The sequence below is a fragment of the Opisthocomus hoazin genome, chromosome 11 (assembly GCF_030867145.1).
Source record: "Opisthocomus hoazin isolate bOpiHoa1 chromosome 11, bOpiHoa1.hap1, whole genome shotgun sequence".
In the NCBI taxonomy this organism is placed as follows: domain Eukaryota; kingdom Metazoa; phylum Chordata; class Aves; order Opisthocomiformes; family Opisthocomidae; genus Opisthocomus; species Opisthocomus hoazin.
The window spans coordinates 3,657,783-3,683,150 of NC_134424.1; the positions used below are offsets into that span (position 1 = coordinate 3,657,783).

At 41.5% G+C, this 25,368-nt stretch overlaps 1 long non-coding RNA gene across 1 annotated transcript in view; it reads right to left on the minus strand.

Annotated features, from left to right (window-relative positions):
• Window positions 1–7,682: 7,682 nt before the first annotated feature.
• Window positions 7,683–25,368, minus strand: part of LOC142362730 (uncharacterized) — a 36,797-nt gene continuing 19,111 nt past the window's right edge. Inside the window, exons 2-4 of the long non-coding RNA XR_012765253.1 lie at window positions 14,361–14,441; window positions 10,953–11,055; window positions 7,683–7,745 (exon numbers count right to left, since the gene is read on the minus strand). This is a non-coding gene — a long non-coding RNA (uncharacterized LOC142362730). The remainder of the gene's footprint in view (window positions 7,746–10,952; window positions 11,056–14,360; window positions 14,442–25,368) is intronic.

Sequence of the window (25,368 nt, forward strand, 5' to 3'; positions counted from 1 at the left end):
AAATGCCTAATTACATTTACAGAGCATCACCCTTAAAAATCTTCCCCTTAGTCTGGCAGACCTAGGGCTCTTTGGTACTTGATTGCACTGATTTCTGTACAACCTTCGAGAGCAGATGCTTTACTCCCTGTGAAAGGTATAATGCAAAGAATCTAGGAAAAAAATAGGAAAACTTGTGAGATGAGGCAGAGAAGGTAATGAAATAACTTCTGCGAAGGGGCAACTGTTCTGCTGGGTCTAGTTCTCTCAGGCAGAACTGAAGTAGATGAAACACAGGTTGGGATTTTAATGCTTATTTTCTCTTTTCTTTATCATAAGATGAAGCAAAGTATTTCCTCTCCCATCTCTCCATCAGACAACAGATCAGTAAAGCTGTGTTGAAAAAAAAGAAAAATGTTTCCAAAGCAATAGAAATTCTTGAAGAATACCTATATGTTTGCTTGATAAATTATTTCTTCATTTCTGTGTTCATACAAAGCACATGTATTTTCATGCACCATTGAACAGACAAATACTGTGAATTTCCATAGAAAGCTGCTATTAGGTTATTTTTCTTTTACTAAAGAAGTTATTTGCCATGGCTTTTCAAACCATAGTAAAAAGCATTGCTATCCTTCCTGCAGCCTATTGAGCACAAGTGCAAATTAGTTTTTTAAAATGTTATCAATGGATGATAGTTTCAGATTTTACTTCAATTCAAGTGTTTTCTCTGAACCAGACTGTGTTTTCAAACTAACTTGACAGGATCCTGATATTACAGTAATGCAAACCTCAGGCAAAGTCATTATTAAAAGTGGATCAATATGAGTTTATCACAAAAATGTGACGTGTGCAGAGCTCAGCAGGATGCTAAGGAAGAGCTGAAAGACAAGCAGGACCCCAAGCTCGATGCTGGCACGGGGTGATGGAAGCCAGCTGCTCTCAGGAAAGCAGAAGACACCAACCAGAAGACACCAAGCGGGAAAACAGACTGTTAATGCCTTCTACCTTGAGATGCTGATTTTTTCCCCAGTTTCCCACCCTTTCTATAAGCAGGGGTTGGGAGGAGAGCAGCAGTGCGGCAGCATGGCAAGGAAGTTCCCTGCAGAACGTGGATTGTGTTTCCTTGTCCCACACGTTTTCAACAGTTTGCAGAGAAATTGTGCATGAGACAGGGTGTAAATCTGTGATCTCACATTTCCACCCACCAATACCCCCCCCCCTTTTTTTGTCAGGTCCTTCAAATTAATTGGTTTCAACATTTTTAAATAGAAGTTCATTAAAATGTTGAAAAATTGCCATCATGAGAAAAAGCACAATCTTCACTTAACAGTGTCAAGCTGCTATTGCATTGGCCTCTTTTTCTCCTTAATTGGGTATGTTGAATCAAATTCTGCTTAGCAAACAGTTCTGATTTTGGCAAATCAGCATTTTTTTCCAGTGGGGAAAAAAATTGTCAAGAAATTCCCACCCACCTCAAATAATTTCCCAGATGTGGTGGTAGCTTAATAAAGTCATAGCCTATTTAAAACTACATTCTTGTATCTTTTAGGTCTTTCTGAAGTATCAAGGGACTATCAGTCACCACTTGTACTCAATAAACTAGGAGATGATACTACAGGAATCGATGCGGCTCTGTAGAGACTTGAAAGATGTGCATATATTGGAGAAAGCAGTAAATAAAAATAAAGCCTCACTGGAGTTTAAGTATCCAATGGGCGAGTTTGTACTTGTATGCATATATAAATAACTTAGCCAAAGGAAAAGGAAAATTGTAAACTTAGCAAGTATTGACTAATACACAAAAAATAAGGCCGATGTCATGATGTTTTACTCTGCCATTCTAATTCTGCATTAATTTACATAAAGGTCCTTGCAGATAATTTCTGGCTCTCTACTCTGTCAAGAAAATCAATTTAGGATATCGGAGACTAAACCAACATTTTCCCACTATATTACCAGTGTTTGTTGCAGATACCAAGCTCCTTTGCTCACACAGAGAAGTTTGTGTTTCCAAAGGTAACAGGGGGTACGACTGGCTCAGTGAGTACGCAGAAAGTATTAGGAATAATATTGTCTCAATATTGAGTTAATACTATTAATCATTACATTTTTAAAGACTTCTTGGACAACTCACAATTAACATTTCTTCAGTCTTCCAAAATTATCAAGCATTATGAAAATAGACAAGGTCATCGTTTTATCTGCAATAAAGTCAAAGGAATTGCTGGAGATACAGCAAGACTATTACACATATAATTACCACTGTGGTAATTTATTCAATAAAGCTCTTGTTTAATTACAGGAACCTATTACACTGAGTGATGCGTTAAGCGTGATTTATACCTCAGACATAAATATTCAGAAAGAGGCCTCCCATAAGGAAAGCAGCTCCTCGCTGGTCTCCATCTGCCTTTCTCTTCGGAGTGCCGGCACGTGAGGAGGGCTCATTGGTGGCCACGCAGCCACCAGCCGCTCTGCGTGCCTGGCAACTTACGGGCAGAAGAGTTGGAGGCTCGAGCAGCGCAGTCGGAAACAGCACTGAACATCTCCACGAGTTGTCCCAGGGCTCGCAGCGAGGAGCAGGACTTCCTACCAGCACCTCACAAGCTGTCAATGACCATTTTGGAAACACTTGGTGTCACCCGTCAGGAGCACGACCGATGCTTCCCTGCTCTTCAGGACCATGGCCCTCAGCCACCCATCGCAGGCACAAGGCAGCGGTGAGCTACGACGTGATCTACGTTACGTCTTTCTGTGTTCTGCTCGCCAACAAACACTGAGAGAGTTGAAAGGGTAGAAATTTGTCAGTAAGCCTACTCTCAGACTCTACATCTGGAGTAATAAAGTGTGAATCCATATTGATTTACACTAACTTAGAAACACAGAGATTTTTTTTTTCATAATGTGGAAAAATAAATATTCCTTGTACTTGCAAATAAATTGCTTCTTATTGGCATGATATTACGCACTGGTACGTGCTCACAGCTGCCTGCCTGCACCCGCTGCCCTCACTGCTCTTCTTCCTGTACCCCTGGGTTATCCGAAAGCCGATGGAGACCCTGCACAAAGCTTTTAAACCCCAGAGCTTTTAAAGAGAGAGATATTTAGAGCTGTAATAGGTCACTGCCTCTGCCTGAACTGTACCTGCGCTGTTTTAATAGCAGAAGCAGGGCAAATCACTCTATTACTTAAGTCTTTTCCTCCACAGATCTCAGAGCTTTCACAAAAAACAGTAGAATGAAGCGGTTTATATTCGAACAAAATGCATTTTTCAATACCTATCTCTCAGAAAATGCTCACTTCTTTTATCACCAATTTAAACAACAAAAACCTTAAACCCAGTCAAACACGGCTGTGTCAAGCCTGACAGAAGTTGATGACACTCATAAAAGGCACAGCTTTCTAAAGAGACATCTTTCTCGTGGAAAGTGTTAGCCAACTGATAATACAGGTAATATTCAGCACTCTACATCTATGCTGATATACAAAACTGCTGTCAAAGCTGCTGTCTTTATTGACATCGCCATGAATACTTTGCTCCTGAGGTAAAGACATTATTGTCAGAAGTAGCTGAAAACATTATACAAGATATTTCTCAGTTTAACTATGTAAAAATCTGTCATTAGAAATCCGTCAGGATTCTTTAACATGAGAAAAAGCCTGAAAGAATCCCATTCACAATAGCACATCTCACTTAAAATCTCCGAAGAGCATTTTAACTGGATACCAGCACTGGGCTGGTGTGCCTAGTGACCCCAGCCACGGGCAAACCCCGCTGTGACTGCCCACATCACAGCACACGTCCTGGGCACACCCCTGGCTGGGGGTCGTACACTTCGAGGAATCCACTTGCCTACAAACCGCCACTGTTACACCGTGAAAACCTCACTGACAGTCAGATGGGCACGGCTCAAGGGTGGTTTTTTCCCCGAAAATCAGAAATAAAGCAGCTGTCACTGCACAGATTGGCCACTCCCATTTATAAAGGGGTAACTCAGAACTGACTTTTAACAAGAGCAATGATCACCAGGTGACATCTGGCCCAAAACATTCAACTTGTACTGATTCCTCTTTATCATACCGTATTTTCAGACTCTGACAAGCTGTTAATCATGAGGAAGCTACTCAACAACTGGTGTTCAAGAGGCTGAAATAAGGGAGTCAGTCCAGCCACACAGAGCCCCTAGCAAAGCTCTGGAGTTGTGTCTGAGCAGCGCTCAGGAGCCATGGGCATCTGTGGAGGAGCAGAGCATAAATCCCACTGCGCCCATTGCTGTGCCCATTGCTGCCTTCTCCTTCACCATACGCTGAAAATAATAGCATAAATATATGGAATAAAAAATTGCCTCCCTCAGTGCTGACCTTATTTAACCTTACTGTAATTTGACAGATAGAACAAGTCATTGAAGACCAAATCTACAAAAAGATTTCAACAGTTTGCCACCCAGTGGAATCAAAACCCAGAGACGCTCGCTCAGGGGCAAAGCTGTGCCTTGGTCCCGTTGCAGTCTCAGCCCTTCTTGATGCCCCCCTGCCCCGTTCCGGGGATCAGAGGTGAGCACACGCCCGCACCAGTCCGCCCTGTTGCCATCCCTAAGACATTTTATCCCGCTCAGCTCTTACCTCTAATCTAATTTGACTGAGATGGAGAAACCACACGCTCTCTGGAGATCGATTCTCCTCAAGCGCAGCACACAAATGAATATTTTACAAGTCATATAAATGCAGCCCTTTCCATTTTTCTTTTCCACTTCTGCTGTATGAAGGCAGACGCTGGTACCAATTTACGGCATTAAGCTCCCATCTCAGGGGCAGGCAGAGATTCCCGGTGTTCCAGCCGATCCTCTCACCAACCTCCCCCTTCTAGTGCTCCCTCCTAAGAGCCAAAAATAACACAATCTGCTGTTTAGTATGTGACTTTCGACATCATTTTAACTCCCGCTCAGCTGTAACAGTTGATTATTCAAAATGTACAATTGCTCATCCTCAAAAACATTGTCCAGATGTCCTGTGCATCAGTGGTCTGCAGTGACCTCTTTGTTGGTAAAAAAAACAATCTGCACCAAAACTACTAATGTGTGAAAACTTCTTTAGTAAGAAAACGCTCTCTACTTATGGTTACGTGCTTCAGCACCTAGTGGTCAGCAGCTAATGCGCTGTACCTTGAATGTGGCTACAGGGAATTAACACCTGACACCTCAGGATCCCACCGCAATAGCCCTACACTTTCGGCTTCAAAGGCAACAGCAGAGTAATACGGAGATCAAAGACTTCCAGCACAATTACAATTTTTGAAGTTTGCAAGCCATAGAAACTGGAGGCATTTTAGTTCATTCGCTCTTGTGGTTTCAGAACTCCTGAATACGTTGAGTGACTGTTCAAACTTCCGATGCAGACTAATGTTTTGATGCACAAGGATCTGAAGGTGGCAGGGAATTCCAGATTAATCCAGGCTGACAGCAAGGGCTCTCTTTAGCTTCCATTGATTGCGCAGATAGTTTGCACAGTTTGGAAAAGAAAAAAAAGGTCTGCTGAAAAGTAAGCTCTGCTACTTGGGGCAAACACTGTCTTTTCAAATATGTATATGCAGCAGTCCTTATTTTTGGATGAGGCATACAAAAATGTAGAAAGTTGTTTCTACATTTCACTGCCAGCTGAATATTTCTCCTTTTCCCGCTCCCTGCTGTGCACCGTCCAACAGATGTAATGGCAGCAGATCAGTTAAACTTCTAGGCTCCTTCACACCCTGCTCTGCCATTTTAGGTCTCTCTGCTTGCAGTTTTGTTCTGTAACTGGTTTAAGAATGATCGTTACCATTCGCTCGTTGCCGTCGTTGGCTGAGTAACACCTTTCCACCCACAGTTGCACGGGACACAAGTACAGGCCTAATGTCCCTCTTAAAATCTTAACCAAGGAATACTTCTAGCCCAACTTTCTTTTGTAATCAATAGATCAGACACCAACAGTCAGCCAGACACTCAGAAATGGATGATTTCCCGATGCACTGTGACTGATACACCGCTGCCCATTTCTTGGTACATATATTTCTTTAATCTCTTTATCCTTATCTGTATTTAAGCAATCTTCCTCTTGCTCACCCACGTGCTTTTATCAATATTGGTTGTCTTGCTTCCTTTCATGAAAATTATCCAGATAATAATATCCAGATAAAATTATCCAGATAATATCTGTTGCTACACAATGGATAATTTCAAATAGATAATTGTGCTTACTGTGAAATCCAGTACTTTTGTGGGAAAGTATTTTTAACTTCTGGCTTGCCAGCTGCATGTAACCAAACTCCCCAAAGCACAAGGAATGCTCCGTCCCTTTCCCCAGCTCTGGAACGGAACAGCAGTCACTCTTTTAAGGCTTACCTATGGCACAGGCTAGACCACACATCCCATATTTGCTCAATTACCATGACAACATGTCCATGCTTAATACACCAAGCTAACTATAAAACTTCAGTAGGAAACATTTTCATCAGGCCTTGCAATCCATATTATTTAGTGACCCAAAGTCATATCAGAAGGTGCTGCGAGTAAAACCCGGCCAAGTCAAATGCCACTTGAAAAGCAATATCTGGGCAACCACCGCAGCCAGACAGCGAGCCAGCCCCTCGGAGCCCATCCACGTGGGAGACACGCCGTTGGGTTGGAGCTTCTGGAGATGGTGAAAGAGAAAAGCTGTCAGCGCTCTTTGTGCATGAGGATTCCCGAAAGTCGCATTACATTACATGCTTAAGTGTTCAGCTTGGAAACTAAATTGCTTATCTTTTATGAGAGGTAAGCTTTGAATGCAGCAGTGCATCCTGTTAACCCCATTTGTCCAGAAGACTGTCCTGGGCAGGTAAAGTGATTATAAATCTTGGCCATACTCTGTATATCTGGGGGGCTAAAGTAGAGTAACATCCTCCTTCTGCACTACAGAGTCCTTGTAAAACATGCTATATATAGCAATAAATCTGTATATTTCTGTTATGGTTCTTCCATCACTCTGACTGCTTCTGTTTTCTCTTTGAAAGCACTTGATTGTACCATTCTCTGTCTGTTTTCAGCATCATAAAATGAAATTCACCTCATTGATCAGAAGATGACCTCTATCCAGTGCCTCTTAGATTAGAGATAACAGCAGGCTGCTGTCTAACTGAGAAATAATTTCTTCAGCTCCGTTTTATTATGATTGCTTCCTAACATCTCGCTTAAAAACTGGAATGGAAAACAAATGAGAATATCTTCTCCCAGTGTTTGTATTTTGACTTACCAACAAACACACACACATACACTGCAGCACACGTCGCTTTAGAATAATTCGTTTTTTCTGTGGAAGATGAAGAAAATATTTAGCTGTAGATAGATGATGTGAAGAAAGGGGTAAAAACGGATTGACATAAAACCTACTTTTTGCCTAAAAGCCTTCATGCTTTAAAACAGGAAAGACAGTAGACATATATTCATGTGAAATTTAAACTGTGCACATTCAGGAACAGGTTTTTAAATATCAGCATTAAAGATCATGTTAGAATATATTATCACATTCTGCACTGTAGCATGTGTTACATATTTATAACAAGAAAAACATGAAAGACTATGAATAATGCCATGTTTTTACAGTGAGCTTTGCAAAGCATTGGCCCAGACCTTCACTCCTGCTGGGGGCAGGAGGAGGGAGTGCCTACTCCACCACGTACCACCCACCTGCTCAGCATCCGCTGCGGGATGGTCCCACTTCGAAGGGGTTAGGCGTACAGCGACATTTATCTGAAAATAGGCACAAATGCGTCTATTATTTCGGGTATTTCAGGCCTATTGCTGAGCTACAGGAGAGGTTTCAGCTGGCAGCAAAAGCTGCACTTTGTTCCCAGGGCCCTGAGCCCTACTGCCTTGCTGAAGCAATGGGGTTTCTGGAGGGCTCGTCAGCCTCAATAAAGCCTCTCAGCTTCAGTCTTACCATTCTTCACCTCACCGTGCTGAAAAATGCGCTCTTCAGGAATAAAAGGAACTTTTCTTTTTCTTTTGCCCACAAAACTTTGGCTGCCTCAGACACTGGAATGGGTTTTTGGCAGCTGACCTTATGTTATCAAGTAATATATCATCAAAGCAACACAGGTCTGATAGTGTATTACACTAGTACAGATGAAATACTACACGAATATATCACCCAAGTAATGTCCGTTTTACAATCTGCTTGCCCTAATATGAGCTGCCCAGCAGAAGCCCTTTCTCATGTACTGGGCTTTTCTTGCTTTATTTAAGGAGAAGGACCATTCAAAAGATGAAGAATAGAGAGAAAATGTGTTTCTTTCTGGCTGTGGTGTGTACCACTGCTCCTTTCACACAATGCAACAAAAGCTGTGACCGAAGCAGTCTATAAGGCTAATAGAAATTAAAGCTGCCTTTCTTGCTTTGCTCAAGGGGATGTGGTGCTGCAGCCCAGTCTGCGGGGTCCCCGGGGAGCTTGACACGGAGAACAGGGGCTTAGTGCCTTCAGATTCTCTGCAAGGATGGAAAGGTAGCACTTGGCCTCTGCAGAGAGATGCCCTCAGTCTTGGGCATCTATATGCAGATTGGCTGCAAGATATTTAGATCGAGACTACAAGACTGAGCATGAAAAGCGATACTGGTAGTAGTTCTGCAAGAAGGGGATGTGTTCAACAGGATAAAGGATCAGCTACAACAGACCTTGCCCATAAAGGACATCAGTTGCTTTTCAGTATTCTGCACCAGTAGATGAAGGACACCCTTTAAAAAACTTCAATAACATATCTACCATGAACTCTTTGTACTTCACTGGCCAGTTGTATCTTCTAAACAAATTTTAACATGCCCAGGATTCAAAACTCAGAGCACATTCCCAGGAGAAAAGAGTAGCTATTGCTCAAGGTCAACCTCAGTCACAGAGCCTGAGCATCCCCTAGCTAGGAAAATATCATCTGGGAATTGTCTTGTTTTGTCGAGAAGAAAGTCCTTGGAATAGGGGCTCTCCTCTGCTCTGGGGTTGCACTGGGACTGAGGCTCTGCTGTAGACTTATTCCCTAGCATAGTACTGGAATAATGCGAACATTAATCTAGGAAACTTGCTTTGCACAAAACTTTCTGCATATTCTAACATGTCAGTGAATCTCCCCGTGTCTCCTTTTAAAAAAAAGAGACGGGTGTTTGGGTTGGTGACACCACTGTTCCCCCTCAGGTGCGAGGAACCCAAATTCTCTGATGGTCAAAGCTGGTTTGAGATGACTAACCCATAAGGCATGCCACGCGTTGCAGCACAGAGCCTGCCATTGTTGCAGACAAATTTATCTGTGCTGTGATTTTCAAAACTCCTGAAGCACGCAGATAGGTTGACAGACACATTTGCTATGTCATATTGGCTCTGCAATGCTAATATTGGCTGTTGCCTGACATTTTATAGAACAACATTTATATAACCAAAGTTCCTGTAATTTCTAAGTTATCTGATGCACCACGAAATTTAAAAACAGCGATTCCATTTTCTTCACTTATCAACTTAAAGCTCATGATGAGTCAAGTAATATCAGAGAAGATAAATTATGCTGCTGTTTATTTACAGTTTACATCCCTGCAGTCAATGTACCTCATGCAGGAATTGACCTTTGGAAGAACTATAGCAGCACATTATTTTTGCAGCAGTAAAATTGATGGAAATTGATGATGCCTGAAAAACACACAATTATAGTGTCTTGATTAAAAATGGAGCACATTTCAATGAACTTTTTCCCTTCTTCGCATGATTATGATACACAAGTACTAACATTAATGGTATTTTTTTATATAATGAACCATAAAATTACAGTTGGCAGTTGAGAGCACTCTAGCAGATAAGTAAGGCAATTTTCCTCATCATTTTTCCCTTTGTTGTCAATCTTGTTGCATAGCCCATTGCCTTTTCAATGAGCTGTAATGTGAATATTCAAGATCTTGCTTTTCCCTGGTGTATATATTCCAGTTGAAATAATTCAGTTTCATGACACCCATTTTAATAGGTTTTATTAAGTAAACTTAATATTTTTAGGTTTTCCACTAGTACTAAATATGCCTGTGTATTGACTGAAAGAATAATGGCGCTGAAATTCTACAGGTTTCAAGCAGATCAGCAAAAGTGCTTATTGAGCTTGCTGTGCAAACACGCTCAAAAGTTTGGTTGTGATTTTGCTCTGATACTGCCTTGCTCACTGTACAGGAGGCTTTATGAAGTTTAGACATGTTTGAATACTTACCCAGGTAAGTATGACAATCCAATTAACTATCAGCTCAGACTGAGCTGAGTTACAAGAAACATAAATTATATCTATTAGCTCTCACATTAAAGCATTTTAGGAAACATTTCCTTTATGCTACTTCCAATTGTCTGGCAATTTACAACTCGATGTAAATTACAGTTACTGTAGTTACAGAGATGAGTAAAATGTTGCATGGCCTCAGCTGTGTCTTACACGGCATAAAATGGCAATAAAAATTAATACGTTATGCAGTTTGGAGTTAGAAAAAAAGATGTGAAGTGCTCTTGAGGGCAATTACCATTCTCACCTCCCACTACATGTAAACAAGCGGCTATCAGACAATCACAGCTTTCTCATCCTCCAGCAGTAGGATGAAGTCTGGGCTCTGCTGAAGGCAAAAAGTTGGTGAGCGTGACCTCCTCCACAGCTTGCAGTGCTGGGTGAGAAGGATCCTTCTCAAAAGAAGTATGAAAATATTATTTTTCTGTCCCCTTAGCTGTAGGATTTGTTCCAAGAGCTTAGGAGTCAGGGAGAGAGATTCTGTAGATAGCTCAGACTTGATAAAGATCGACACTTATCATCACAGTAAGTGCAGAGTCATGAGAAACTCATCGTCTGGACATGCCCAGACCTAGTGCCATCTGAAAGCCAGTCTGATTTTAGGCCGTTGTAAACTACGAATTGTTTTCTGGTTCTCACTCAAACCTTTCGCGATCATCTTACTAACCTTCCTTTATTATTCGCAATTCTCCAAGGACAGATGTTCTGTCTTCTTTATCTGAACAAGACGTCAGGATATGGGTGGGTGTTTATATAGCTTCTAGCAATCCCTAAGAATAGCAATAGCACAAATAGACAAAAACACGTTAACTCTCTGTTCGTAAACAAGGACCACAATTATAAAAGACTATGATAAAAGTAGCAAGCAGTAACTTCTTGTTAAAATTCCTTGCTCAACCTCTCTGCCAAGCACAAGCTCCCAACTCGGTTCTGAGATTTATTCCTGGCTTTGCATTTATTCACACTAATTCCAACAAAATTTTGTGATCTTGTAGTTTTACTTTTTCCCCACAGACTATGAAGCAAATAATACTGGTCACTGCCACTCAAGAAAAGCAAAATCAACAACTGTAACTTGGGTATTGGGTAATGCCACCGATATGCCCACATTTGTGGAATCGTTGTAGCTCATTTCATGACATTTGCATGCAGAGGTCTAGGAATTTGCAAGACTCGGCAGGTCAAGACTGTTCTCAAAAGAATTTTAAAAGTTAGAGTGTTTCATCAAAGGCAGTTGTTCTATTTTTGTAACTTTAAGTCAGTGAAGATAAGTTATCTTTGTGTCTTGTTACATTTCATCAGATCAGCCCACACTAAGAGATGAAGTACCATAAAGGTAAATAATATATGAAACGTCCAAATTAGAGGAGATGACCCTTATTTCATTTTGGATGTCTATATGAAACACAACGCTTGTGCTAGGGGGAAAAGAAAGGACTCTTAAGACCTCCTAAGTGGCCAAGTTTCTTGTAATATTCAGTTAAATTTAGGGCTGCTTTCTGTGGTATTTAAACACATTAAATTCTCATTAACTTCAATGGGAGTGTTATTCAGTTAAAGACTGCATTACTTCAACTATTTTATTGAGCTCTACTCGAATGACCATGCAGAAATCCGCTAGCTCACAAAGATGTCTACATACACAGGACAAAAAAAGAAAGAACCAACTTAACCAAAAAATTCCAAAGACCTGAAAAGAAAAATAATCTGTAAACTGAAAATGAGACATCAGGCTTTAATGGCATAGATTTGAGTTTTATGTACTGCATTTTCAGTGATGCAGCTGTGATTTACCCATTAAACCCAGAGCATATGGCAGCCGAGCAGCTGCAAGTAGGTTCAGTGATGAGCAAAGGGTGCCACAGACCTCCTATCCTTCAAGAGCTCCTCTTCATGCAGGAGCTGAGCCGACACAGCTGATAGATCTCCCTGATGGGATGAGGTTAGCCTGGTTTCTCCCACCACTTGCAATCAGCACCTTTGTTTTCATGTTCCCTCAGCAGCTGATTCCCAAATGCATTGGTTTGGCACAATCTACCCAAGAACTTCTTTTCAAGCAGTATTATTTTTAAATGTTTCTGAGTTATGTTACATCTGGGAGATCACTGTCCCTAACTATGAGTAGTGTCTTTGTGGATTTTGTTTGTCTGTTTCTGCAATAGTGCAGAGGCTCCATCTGGAGTACTGTGTCCAGTTCTGGGCTCCCCACTTCAAGAAAGATGAGGAGCTACTGGAGAGAGTCCAGTGGGGAGGGCTACAAAGATGATTAGGGACTGGAGCATCTCTCCTATGAGGAAAGGCTAAGGGAGCTGGGCTTGTTTAGCCTGAAGAAGAGAAGGCTGAGAGGGGAAACTAATAAATGCTTATAAATATCTGCAGGGTGGGTGTCAGGAGGATGGAGCCAGACTCTTTTCAGTGGTGCCCAGCAACAGGACAAGGGGCAATGAGCACAAACTGAAGCAGAGGAAGTTCCAGCTGAACAGGAGGAAGAACTTCTTCACTCTGAGGGTGCTGGAGCCCTGGAACAGGCTGCCCAGGGAGGTTGTGGAGTCTCCTTCTCTGGAGATATTCAAGACCTGCCTGGATGCTGTCCTGTGCAGCCTGCTGTAGGTGACCCTGCTGTGGCAGGGGGTTGGACTGGGTGACACACAGAGGTCCCTTCCAACCCCTAACATTCTGTGATTCTCTGATTCTGTAATTGCTATGAGAGTTTCATGGTGTTATTAACTCTGGCTAGGACCAAAGATGAGGTCCAACATTTAAGCATGCAAGAAATCGTTGTAAAGAAGTGAGGTGAAAAGTGAAAAGAAACTGGTGAGACCATGCTGACTGCCTCGCCAGGTGGCTTTGAAACAGTGGTTAGTTTTATCCAATTTAAAGTGAACACGGGATCAATTTCCAGCACTCCTGGGAGTGCTTACACCCTTATATTAGCTGCAGACTTGCAAGACTGGTTCCTCAGATTTCAGCTCCAACAACTGCAATCCTTTCCTAAAACGAAACTGAAATATCAAATTGACCAAAGGCAATTTTTAGAAAAAGCCACCAGCATGTTCAACACAGACTAGTCCTGATCACTACACAGCAAGAACTCACTGCTAAATTCAATGGCCTAGATTTCAAGCATAGGCTGGTCCATTTTGTAAAGGTTGTTATTAAGCCAGACTAAGTTTATAAAATAAATCAGAGTTAAGATGAATACCAATTAAATTTTGTTATGAACAGTGAACGCTGAGATGTGTTTCTAGTATAAACCACAAGCTGGTGAGCAGGGCTCCAATGTGAAAAAGAATACATTTTGTGTCGGCTTTTGATATGTGTCCATGTATCTTTCACATAGGTAGTGGTGGCTAATCTTGGCTCAGAAAGCTCAGAAAAAAATCTACGGCTCAGAAATGAAGAGTGTCAGGTTTGCAATGAGCTAGCACGGCAGAAGGTCAAGGTTGACAAATCAGCACTAGTTTAATGCCTCGAATATGTCCACTGCAGCGTTAGTCTACAAATGATAAATGAAGAAACTGTCATCTAGCTCTAGTCTAAACAATGGAACTATTTGAAGTGGAGGGAATCATAATCTGAAGCAATTTGTTTCACACTGTACAATCATGATAAGGACAAATCTCAATTTTTCTCTATCAAATTGGGGTGTAAATAGGAGTTTCAACCAAAAATCTTGCTTTAGAATATATGTCACATTCCAAGGTATCCTTGAGGATAAGAGCAAACTTTCAACCTCAGTGGTAAGCAGATACGAGAAAACAATTTTGGCTTGGTTGTGTAGCAGTAAATAAAATGCTGCCAGTTGTACTGTCCATCTGGAGGTAAACAAGAACAGGTAGATGAAATACGCATTCAAGAGATGTGGTGCTTAGCGACAAGTCAGAAGAGCGTTCTAAAAACCAAATTAACGCACATCCCCTGACAAGGTAAATTGCACTTGCAATTTATTTCTAGTAGGGAGAGATGGCCATTTAGCTCTTAAGGGATCCTCCAAATCCAAGCACTCTCCTGTTCTGGCCTCCAAGGTAATGTATTGACAGGAGCATGCAAGAGTCATTGTTTCGCATAGACTTACTAATGTTGGGTCTTCTCTTCTATCAAACATGATAGCGGTCTTCACTGTGAGCAACACAAGTAGAATGGCAGCAGCAAGACCCTGCAAAAAAGAAATCTGAATAAATAGGTTGTAACGTGTATGTTCCACTACATAAAAATATTGAAGTAACAGTTAGTATGTGATAAACCCACAAAGTGAGAGAAATTGAAACTTAAAATTCTCACTGATCCACTCTGTAACTTCACACTTGTTATAGATTTTTATTTCAGCTCTTTCATGAGTCTCTGATCTTATGATTTTCTCTCCCATTTTCCAGATTTTAATGAGTCTATCAAGACATTTGTACAGCACTGAAGAGAAGGTTATGCAAAGTCTGAAGTAAATTCAAATTGATTTTGACTACAAGGCACTTTAACTTAATATGCATCTCCCTCTACTCCAAATGGCTCATTACTACTGCCTCACACTTCCAACCTCACATTGGTTATATTTAAATAAAACAGGTTCCTATTACCCTGTGTGGTTAATAATTCAGGGCTCACTCCTGTTCCCCTTAATGCCAATGGGAGCTATTTGCTATTGGCTCCAAAGGAAACAGGAGTGAATGTGATATGTGGATCATCAGATTCACTCTGTTCGAAGGCTATAGGTTTCTGAAAATCCAAAGATTTCAGAGAGCTGATAGTTTGCAGAGATTTTACTTTTAGGAAAGTCCAAGAATACACCGTATAATTACAATTTTGGGGATACAGTTTTCTCAAACAGAATTGTTCCTCCTAGGATACTTAGTCCTGCTGACGCTGAAGAGACAATCTGTTGTGTACATTGGAGACACGATTAGTTCACCAGCGGTGATGCTCGTGTGTGATGTTCCTGCTGTTTCTTTTGGAGGTCCATCTCAGGTCTTTTCCTACTCTAGTATCAGGCTTGAATGTACTGTTTCCTGTGGGATGGATTCCCTCGTATAGAAGCTACATCCCCACAGGTACAGATGGCACGGCTGCTGAAGTCATCCCAGTCTTTTACATCCATCCAGATTTTTCTGGGATCGCTTTCCTTGGAGAAAGGGCTGTTCTGGAGTTGTCTCTGCTGATTCCCTGCCATCGCTTCACTGGACAAAATAGCACCCCAATGACAGAGTGACCACAGTGGCAGAGACTGAAGCACTTGCATTCTCCGCTGATTTCTCATGCTTCCATAAGCGATTGTGGCCCGTTGTCCTCATGGGTACATTGCAGTTAGATTTAACTCCCTCAGCTCACATACATTGAGTAGCCCTGTTAAATCCTTACACGCAGCAGTCTCACTTCTAAATAAAACAGTTTTCTACCTATTTTCAAAAATAATAATCCAAACTTTATCATGATGGCCTCCTGGGTGTTATAAGTTAAAAACAGTTAAAATACTTTCAATAATAACACAATCTTCATAGAATATTCTTAAATATTGGTTGGATTCTTTTGTGGCTCGTACTCAAAGTTGTGGAGAACGTATCAGCAATGTTAGTAAGAGTATGGATTTGGATCATAATCTGAAGAAACAAAATTCTATGTATTTTTTGATATTAGTTTCATTTCATCTTCAACTGTAGGTTTGACAAGCGCAAAAGCAGTCCTTGAAAAACTGTCAGATGATAATCAACGTTTATAGTGAAGATGTATTTGGTAGTACTAGTGAAATCTATGAAATTACTTACATGTTTAATGAGATGCATATAATTACACAGTTTCTTGGACTGTGGCAGCTCAGGTATGGAGAGAAGCACCACAGGCCATTTTAAAACACTTCAGATCCTAAAATTAAAGAAGCTTCCGATCTCCAACTCATAAAGCCCACTCATCCTTAGGCTCTGAGCCTTATAGCCTAACTGACATGTTTTCAGGTACAATATCCATGCAGATTTTATAATGAATTATGTTTTCCTATAGTTCTTTGAGGAAGTTGCACACAGGGGAAAATAATCACTAAGAAAACAGTATGACCTGAAGCAACCAAAAATAGAGAAAGCAAAATAAAAAGATGAAGACAAAGGAGAGTGCTCTAAAATTAGTCTGTGTTTTTAAGACCTGTCTCACAAAATGATTTTTCAGCTGTGGTGGTGTAAACCAGCCCATGCCATTGACAGGATGATGACAGACTATCGACTCAGGTGGGGAAGGATCCAGCCTGTGTACATCACATCCCTCTCGCTGGAATTTGAGCCCTCTAAGGTTACAGAGAATGGATTCTATAAAACTAAACCTAAAAAGTGTATTATTTCTCAGAGGACACAATTGTAACAAGCTTTTCCTGATGGCAAAAATCCAATTATTGTAGTAAAGGTTGTGCTCAGTTATTTCTCACTTCATGTCAAAGCAAATTGTAAAATGAGGAGCATGGGAACTTTGCTGCTCTACCTTTACTGAGACATAAGCTTACACTCTACCTTTTTTGTTGTTGTTAGTAAGGCAACAGAGGGAAAAACTGAAGGCTGATGTCATCATGTACTGGCCAAGAGTGTCATATATAGATTTTTCTGTATTTCTCAAGAACTGCAAACAAAAGTTTAGCATAGATTGGATCAAATGTATTTTTTTCTTTGCTGACAGAAATAAAGTTATCTTCATCTCTATTCAATTTTTCTTCCTCCTAGACAGTAGTGTATGTTAAACTAGTACAAGTGCTTTTTCTATGTGCTTGGCACAGGAAAAGAAAAAACTCCACTCAAAACTAAAGGCTAAAGCAATTATTCCTAGCTATCTTTGCTTTCTGTGAAATAGCAGTATGGCTTGCGAGGAAAGGTAACTTCATTTTTTAAGGAAACCAAGTGCAGTAAGAATGAAGACCTCGGTGAATTTTCTGTGCTGGCTACTTGAAAGGATTGATGCCGTGCTCCTTTTCCCTCGAGCTCACAGCAATGTAACCTCAGAGCGAAGACCTCTTTAGAACATCTCCTCTATACTTTCCCAATGTAGTGTCATTAGTACAAGAGCTGTAAAATGCCTTTCTTTCTTTCTTTCTTTCTTTCTTTCTTTCTTTCTTTCATTTTCAGCTTTGCTTTCAGATGTTATGAGCACATGGAAGAAGGGCATTTCTTCAAACAATGCTTGCTTGGGGTTGCTCTCCCTCCCATCTGGCCCTTCCACTAGGATGGCCTCCCACATCTGAAACACCCAGCTCTTCTCTCCTCCTTGGATGATGGGTAAAGTTACGTCTTTCATTCGCTGCAGATACTGGACTCAGACATGCAGAACCACTTCTCTTTCCACAGTAGCTGATATATCTGCTAAATATCTCCCACGCATCTGTTTTCTGCAGAATTATACTTGCAGCTCTAGCTACATTCCTTTTTCTGGTCCAGCATTAAAAAGGTGGATTTATTGCTTCTCTCGCATTAATACAATACATAAATACAAGTTAGGAGATGACTTGCATACACTTTTAGCAAGTTCAGCACATATTAGATCCTGCAGTAGGACCTAAGCTGGGCAGAGATTCATGGACAGAATTGGTGCCCAACAACAGCTGTATGCAGCAGAAAATCAGGGCTGTATCCCTTTGCCATGAATAAGCTAAACCACAGCTGAAAATCAGGGAATTTTCTGGGCAGCCCACTTTGACTGGCCTCACTTGAGATGATCTGATTCACTTTAGGAAATTCTTTCTCTGTATTTGCTAAACAAGACTAAATCAAACAAACAAAACTGAAAGCCTCTTGCATCCCAGATTGAATTGAGGCCAGATTCTGCTTAACTGAAATTCACAGTTATGAATAAGCCTTCTCTGTCAAACGGGCACTGCTAAGCCACATGCAGCATATAATTAAGCATGAAATCTAGGATTCTTCATACTGATGGCATAAAGCAGCACCAAGTGAGGAAAAGGGTGGCAGAACTGGGCCCAAAACTTAAGTTTAAACCAGTTTACTTTAAAAAGATACTTGAAAGAATGACCATGCAATGTGAATACTGTATTTAAAAATGTGGTGAGGGCTCACAAAGATGGACTACCCATCAACTGGGAAGATGCTACATCCACATTTGAAAATAATGCCTATTGGACTGATCAGTTTGAACATATTAAGTGGGCATCTGTCTTCAGTTGAGATAGCACTGTCTTCACTTGAAATAGCACTAATATGATATCGTTCTGTCCAAGCTGGCTACAAAGTTAAATAGATGAATCTGTAATTGACAATTACTTGCTGACTCCTGACAGTGTGGTCTGTATTTAGACAGGAGTTCCCAAACCAAATACTAAACATGCTGCTTTTAGCATATATTTGGGGGTGGGGGAGAGGGGAGAACCTCTTTCCAGCCATGCAAGAGATTTGCCTATTTTAATTGTTTTATGGAAGTGATTAGGAAACAGCGAGAACTTCTGTTTTCAGTAGTGCCACTTAAGTGTGAGATTTGCCTATTTTAATTGTTTTATGGAAGTGATTAGGAAACAGCGAGAACTTCTGTTTTCAGTAGTGCCACTTAAGTGTCTTCATTTGGGTTTCGTTTCAGGTTTTCATCCCAAATAGCTAAGAGTGAGATCCCTTTTCTCTTTTGAGCCATGGTGTTCAGTAAACATCTAAATTTCACCTTCAGTAATAGGTCTTTTTGCATTCAAAACTCTTCCAAGAAACAATGAACAAGCCAAATCTCAGAAAGTGTTGCAGGATATAGTATGTTTGCCATAATGCCCTTAGTAAGACTAATACATAAAAGGCAATAGAAATCTGTAGGAGATCAGAGACTGACTTTACAAAACTGCCCTTTGCTCAACCTGAAAGGCTTTTAATAATTCTGTGACACTCAAGACACACTTCCAACAAACTGATATTTATTTCTTGACCCCAATCTCGTGACACAGGTCGGGGCTATGAAGGGTTATTTGCCAGACACTGGAGAGGGGCTTGCCTGCTGGCTACTGTCAGTCCTTAAGTCTATTTTCATTTATCTTAGCAAAAATCTTGCCAAAGTGAAAGCTGCAGGGCTTGAGTCTCCAAACTTAGAACAGGTTCATCTCTCAAATTAAAATTTGGTAGGGCCCTGGCTGTCAGAGCAATTTCCAGACCTGCCAGCCTTCATCCTTTCTGCCGACACCGGCTTGCCTCTAACCCTATCTGCAGCCACCGTGATCCATCCCTGCCACCGCCCGGGAGGCTTCTTCTGCCCTTGGACCTGGGGAAACACCACCAGTAGCAGATGCCCCTGTTTGCCTTCTCCTTCACCCTCAACTCAGCTGTGCTGGCCTTCTCCTTTCCATTTCATTCAGGTTACAGGGGTGCTCTCTACGGCCATGTTTATGACTGCCATGGCTGCCAAGCCTCAGTCGTGACCGCATTCGTCAGCCAGGCTGACAACAGGGGTTAACCACTTCTTCAACACAGTTATGAATGCATTAGGTTAAAAAAAGAAAGGTAATCCTGAGGAACGCCTCTTTTGGAAGAAAATAAACCCAAAGGAAACAGACAAGTTTGTCTGAAAGTAGACTTTGATAAATAAAATTATTCCTGTGGAATATTCCAATAATCTGCTTTTAATATTTAGACTGCTTTAAATAGCATGTAGATTAAATTTGATACAGATGAAATTGCAGCCTCTATTTATTTGTATTCATACATACAGAAGCAACATAAAAACCTCTCCAGTTTGTGGAGGAGTCTGTAGCGAATTTGCAAATAACCCTATCTACAGCAGCAGTGTATAATGTACCACCATAATATGCTGGAGAAAGTTGTCAGTTGTTTGGCAATTAACACTGATATAGGAGGGAAAAGGAAGGAGAGTATATTAACAGATTAATCTTGGGTCCTTTTAGGCTGCGCTGAGGTAAAATGACAATTGAGTTTTCTCTGACTCCTGTCAGCTCAGTGCCCTCTGCTGATGGCTGCTTGGATGAAACCAGCCCTGCTCTGCTCCTGCAGCCAACAGCCCCCTGAAACACAGTCCAGGTGTGCAGCTTTACATTTACCAGGAGAAACCAGCTATGAATTTAACCCTCAACACCATCTTTCCAAGAGAAGCTGCAGACAGCTGGGAAATTTTCTTTGGGAGTCCCTTTCACAGGGCTGCTGTACCGATGTATAACCTCAGCTCTAGCGCTCACTATTCATATTTTTCAAATTACAAAAAAAAAAAAAAATATTTTGGCAATGGTTCTGCAACCACATATTCCCTGCATGAGTACTTGCCTCTGTGCATGCCTGTTGTCTTCTCCAACAGTTCGTGAATCTGGGCATTGATTTTGTGTTTCAAGTGGGCATCCCTTCCCCTGCGATACATCACTTTATTCAGCAGTTTCACAAAGCACGGAGTTACACAGTGCCCTGCTCCCCGGTATCGTAACATATTACAATGGCCAAAGCAAAGTCCATGGCATATTGGCTGCTGAATATCCCTAGCTATCCCCCGAGGTATTTAATCTCAAAACATAGCTGGAAGACAGAGAGGCAGTGTTCATGTTATGCACGAGCATTGCTGCTCCCCAGCTCACCACTCCTGCACAGTGTTTTTAGCTGTTTGTCACTGTGCTTCTTTCTGTGCTATGAAAATATGTTGTACGTGTTACAACGGGGCATTTATACTGCTCAAAAAAAAAAAAAAAATCACTAACCATTAGAGCAAGGAGTGGAAATGAATAGTTGACAACAGGTGGAAAGGACGCTGGGATGCTGCAGACATGGACCTCACCTCCATGTGTGATCGTACACCACGTAGTACAGCCCCCGACCCGCCTGGAGCATCTCACCATCTCACGCCGCCAGCACTGTAACGACAGCTTGCAAAAACACAGCTAAACGGACAAAGGGCTGGGAACAGCAGGAGATTTTGTACCTCTGGCAGCAAGTGGGACACCCACGCCGGGGCTCTGCGTGCCCTGGTTTGACACCAGCAGGTAGGGACCTCAGAGCACGACCACAGCTTGGAACCGAGCCACCAGTTCCCAAAGAACATTGCCGGAACAGATGTTGGGAAACCTCCGGAAAACACAGGAAATAACCTCTTACCGAGCTCTTCTGTAGGACACATCGTTTTTTCTGTGCTTCCACACTAATTGAGCTCCTGGAGGTGCCACTTCCTCATAAATCCCTCCCCTTCCCTCAGTGAAATGCCAGCATCAGTGCTGACTCAGTGGCACTAACGTTTGCGAGCATTGCTTTTGGGAGCTAACATTTAAGCACAACGGTACTGCTGGCAAGGTATTACTTGGCAGAAAGAGAGCAAAAAGTTCAGCAAATACGGGCCAACATGGGTAGCAGATGTTTTTAATGCCAGCTACTCTCTAATTGTAAAGCAGCAGCAACAGCACAGCATGAAAGGAGAATACCATAAATCTCCAATGTAGGGACTAGTCCACAAGCACATAAATTCTGCCACTTGTTAACAGAATTTGCTGACAATCTCCATGCTCCACTTAAAAATGCGTGGTGTGCAGTCCCATTTGGCTTCCTAACGACAGGCACAGCCAGCTCAGGCTGGGCTTCCAGACACAGGTTGCCGTGATGCAGTTCCCCGTGCCACGAAAATTGCAGGGGCCAATCTGGAGTACATAGATGAATCTTGCATACAGCGAAGCCTCAGTGCCAGGCATCTTTGCTCGGCAGCGGAGGATTAGCACATATAATCAAAGCGTGTCTGCTTTCAGACACGCAGCAGTAACAGGCTTTTTCCCTCACCTGTAGATAAAGCACCCAGTGCGTCACCGAGCTGCACGGGTTGAGTTGCTGGAAAAGTGTTTGCCCTACAAACATAATTCTGGCTTTGTGCCCTCACTTCCTCAGCGCAGTCATCCACCATCTTCTTTCCTCTATTGCACTGTAAAAATACAAGCTGTCTCGTGCGGAGGAAGATGGGCTGGATCTCACAGAGGGCTTTTTTGGCTGCCATAGGACCACCAGTGGCCGAGTCAGCAGTCACTGCTGGCTGCTCTTGCCCCAGGGTTCTGAACCTGCTATGATATACTCTCACGGGGTTTGGAGATCATATCCTCAGATTTTTCAATAAAGAAAACCCATGCAATATTATTCCTTATTCTCAAGGTCAGGGCAGTCTTGCACATTTTTCCTGGCTGAAGGCAGTAGCGATGTGACTGACCCAAGACAAGGGATGCCCAGGAACATGTCCCTGCTCTTTGTCCAATCACACTGTGCTGCTTTCACTAAACAGTAAGGGTTAAACCACAAACATAAAATCGCGATTTGAAGATGACCTGGAAAGCAAAGTTTATGAAATATTTATTCACTGTTCTGACATCTGGAAGGAGATACTTCATTTAGGTCAACTAACTTTCAAAACAGAGGCAGCTGAGCCTTAAGAAGGCTTGGAAAGTGGACTGTTTCTTTTTCTTGTTTAAGCAGCAGGACTCAAGACTGCTCACAAGAAGAGAAAAACATAAGAAATAAATGTTTGAAGAGTGAGGACCTAATATGAAGGAAAGAAAATCTTGTATGTTTATAGGAGTAAAAGGACAATGTGTCCTCTTGAACCTTGCAGCCAGAGGAATCTGAACTGAATTAATCAATCACCAGACTATTGACAGGGACAAAAATGACTTGTCGGCAAGCAGCTTGCAAAGGATGTAGATGGAGAGCTAGACACACCAGTCCACTTTCTCTAAACAATTAAGGACAGACTCAGCTAATTTAAATCCACATAGCAAGATCCTAATCAACACACCTAAGCTGAGTTTCAATCTAAAGATATTGTTTGTTCAACTTTTACTATCCTTAATTACAAAATAAGAGAATATGGACTCCACTTGCTGTGGTCAGTGTCATTCTAGGAGGTTCAGTCTACCTTCTTCAGCAGGCAACGCACTTCTCAGCCCCCATAAATGTTCTGAGAAAACTGGAAGGGTATTTGCTAAGGAAAGGGTGAAAACTGCCAAAGAAGTCAAAATCCATACACTTCTCCCCATTATAGTACTTCTCAAGACAGATCCCCTGAAGGAAGACACTATGTGAAAATGGGAGCTGTTTCTCTCTGACAGAGAATGGATTGACAGATTCTGTATTTATTTTTAAAAAATGTCTAACTAAGCAGCATTAGTCACCCGTCATCCATATTTCTCTCCATAAATGAGAGTGCATGAAGCTATAGAGTCTCCAGAGGAAGCAATTACAATATTAATTTCAACTTAAATGACAACTAGGAAAAAGAAAAAAAAAAAAAATCAGCTAGCTAAGGAGTTCAGTTCTCTTAGATCCTGATTATGAAAACCACTTCACAAACACTGAAAACCACCAATCACCAATGTAATCTTTAAATGAGCTCCCCAGAAGTTACTACGAACAGCAATATCTGTGTAAGAAGACATCTCACCGGTAATGAACATGCAAGTCTTCAAGTCTGTCAAGCCACGAGTTTGACCATGAGCATCCTGAGGTGGAGGAGCCAGGCACACATGCACAGACAGGCAGGTGTTGATCCAGCCAGCTTTAAGGCATCTTTGCACTGAAACTTGAGGAGCTATATTTTATGATCCCACTCTATGGGCTGTGATCTGTCCCATGCAACTGGGTGTTGCGCATTGAAGCCCCAGGTGACTCGTTTCTTGAAGATTTCATAGAAATCTTTGTGGAAGGGGACGACAGGAGATTGTAGTTTCCCCACTCAAAGCGGAGCTCTTCATGCCACATCAAGTCAGCCACGGCTCTTTTCGAGCTAAGTCTTGAAAATGTCCAAGGATGGAGATTGTGCAGCTCCCTGGGCAGCTGGCTCCAGTGCTGCCAGACGAAAATTAGGGAGAAAGGGCTCCCCATCCTTTCTGAAACTGCAGACCTGAAAGAAATCTTGTAACTTGCTCCAGCTTTGAAATATTGTAAAAGGCAAAGTCACAGCATGAAAGTCAACAAGCCCCAAAGTGCTCTGGCTGTCTCCTCATCTTTACTCACTGCTGACAAGGTCAGACCCATAACCTCAACACTCAGCTCAAGTGTATTCTGTCACCACTAACACCAATGAAAGCCTTTGCCCTAATTTAGATTTGAGCCAAATTCCTTTGATGAAATGGCTTGAAATGACAACAATATAACAATTGTCTAGTTAATTCACTTCATAATGACAACCAATTATACACCAAGAACATTTCCCTTGTGAGTTATTTTCCTTCTCAACAAACAGTCCTAGCAGAAACATGATGGTCTCCCATCCTCAGAGCAACACAAAATATTTTATCCCTATTGTAGAGCTGCCAAATACACACCTAAATGTGTTCCTGCAAACACCGATGAGATTAATGTGATGTTGTATTCTAATTACATTGGCTGGTTCTTGACTTGGGCTTTGCTTTTATTTTTTTTTTTTTCTGGTAAAATACTGCCCATTAAAAACTATAATAATGCTAAAATAACATTAAAAAAAGTAGAAAGGATTCTTTTGAAAGATTTCAAGGGACTTCCCATTTCAAACCAGCCGCTTAGACCACCAAAGTCCACTTAAAAGTTGTCTTCAAAGAGAAAAAAGAAAAAAGGAAAAATACCCTGCATTTTAATAAGCTTCGTTAACTTCTCGGTATCCATAATTTGTCATGGAACTCACTCTTATGAGGACTGCAAATGCCTGCATGCCTCTATCTGACGGCCTAAATGACATCTTGTTGAACAAAACGTCTGGGACGCAGTGCAGCTGGGAGTGTTTCAGAGCAACAGTATTTTGCAGGAGCTGTGTGGTGTTTTCTGTTGGACTGGAAAATAAGTGGAAGTGCTCCTTCGTTCTCTTTGTCATACAGTATCACTCAAATGAAGATATAAATATAAGGAACCAAATAGGAGTTGTATCCTATTTCTTGAACTTCTGCCTGTGCCTTCAGATCTGACAGATTCAAGTTTCTGACCCCAATTAAGCAGCTTTATCTCCACACTTCAACCTAGGAAACAAATAGGTAGAAAGGACTACCATATGTTTTGGTTTTCAGTTCATTAAATCCTCAATTGTGCAAAACCTTTTAAGAGCTACTACCTCATAAAATTCATACAAAGCTATATTTTGTGTTGTTTGGAAGAATCTTATTAAACACTTTCTCCAAAGAAATATTCCAACCTTTTGAGAATCAG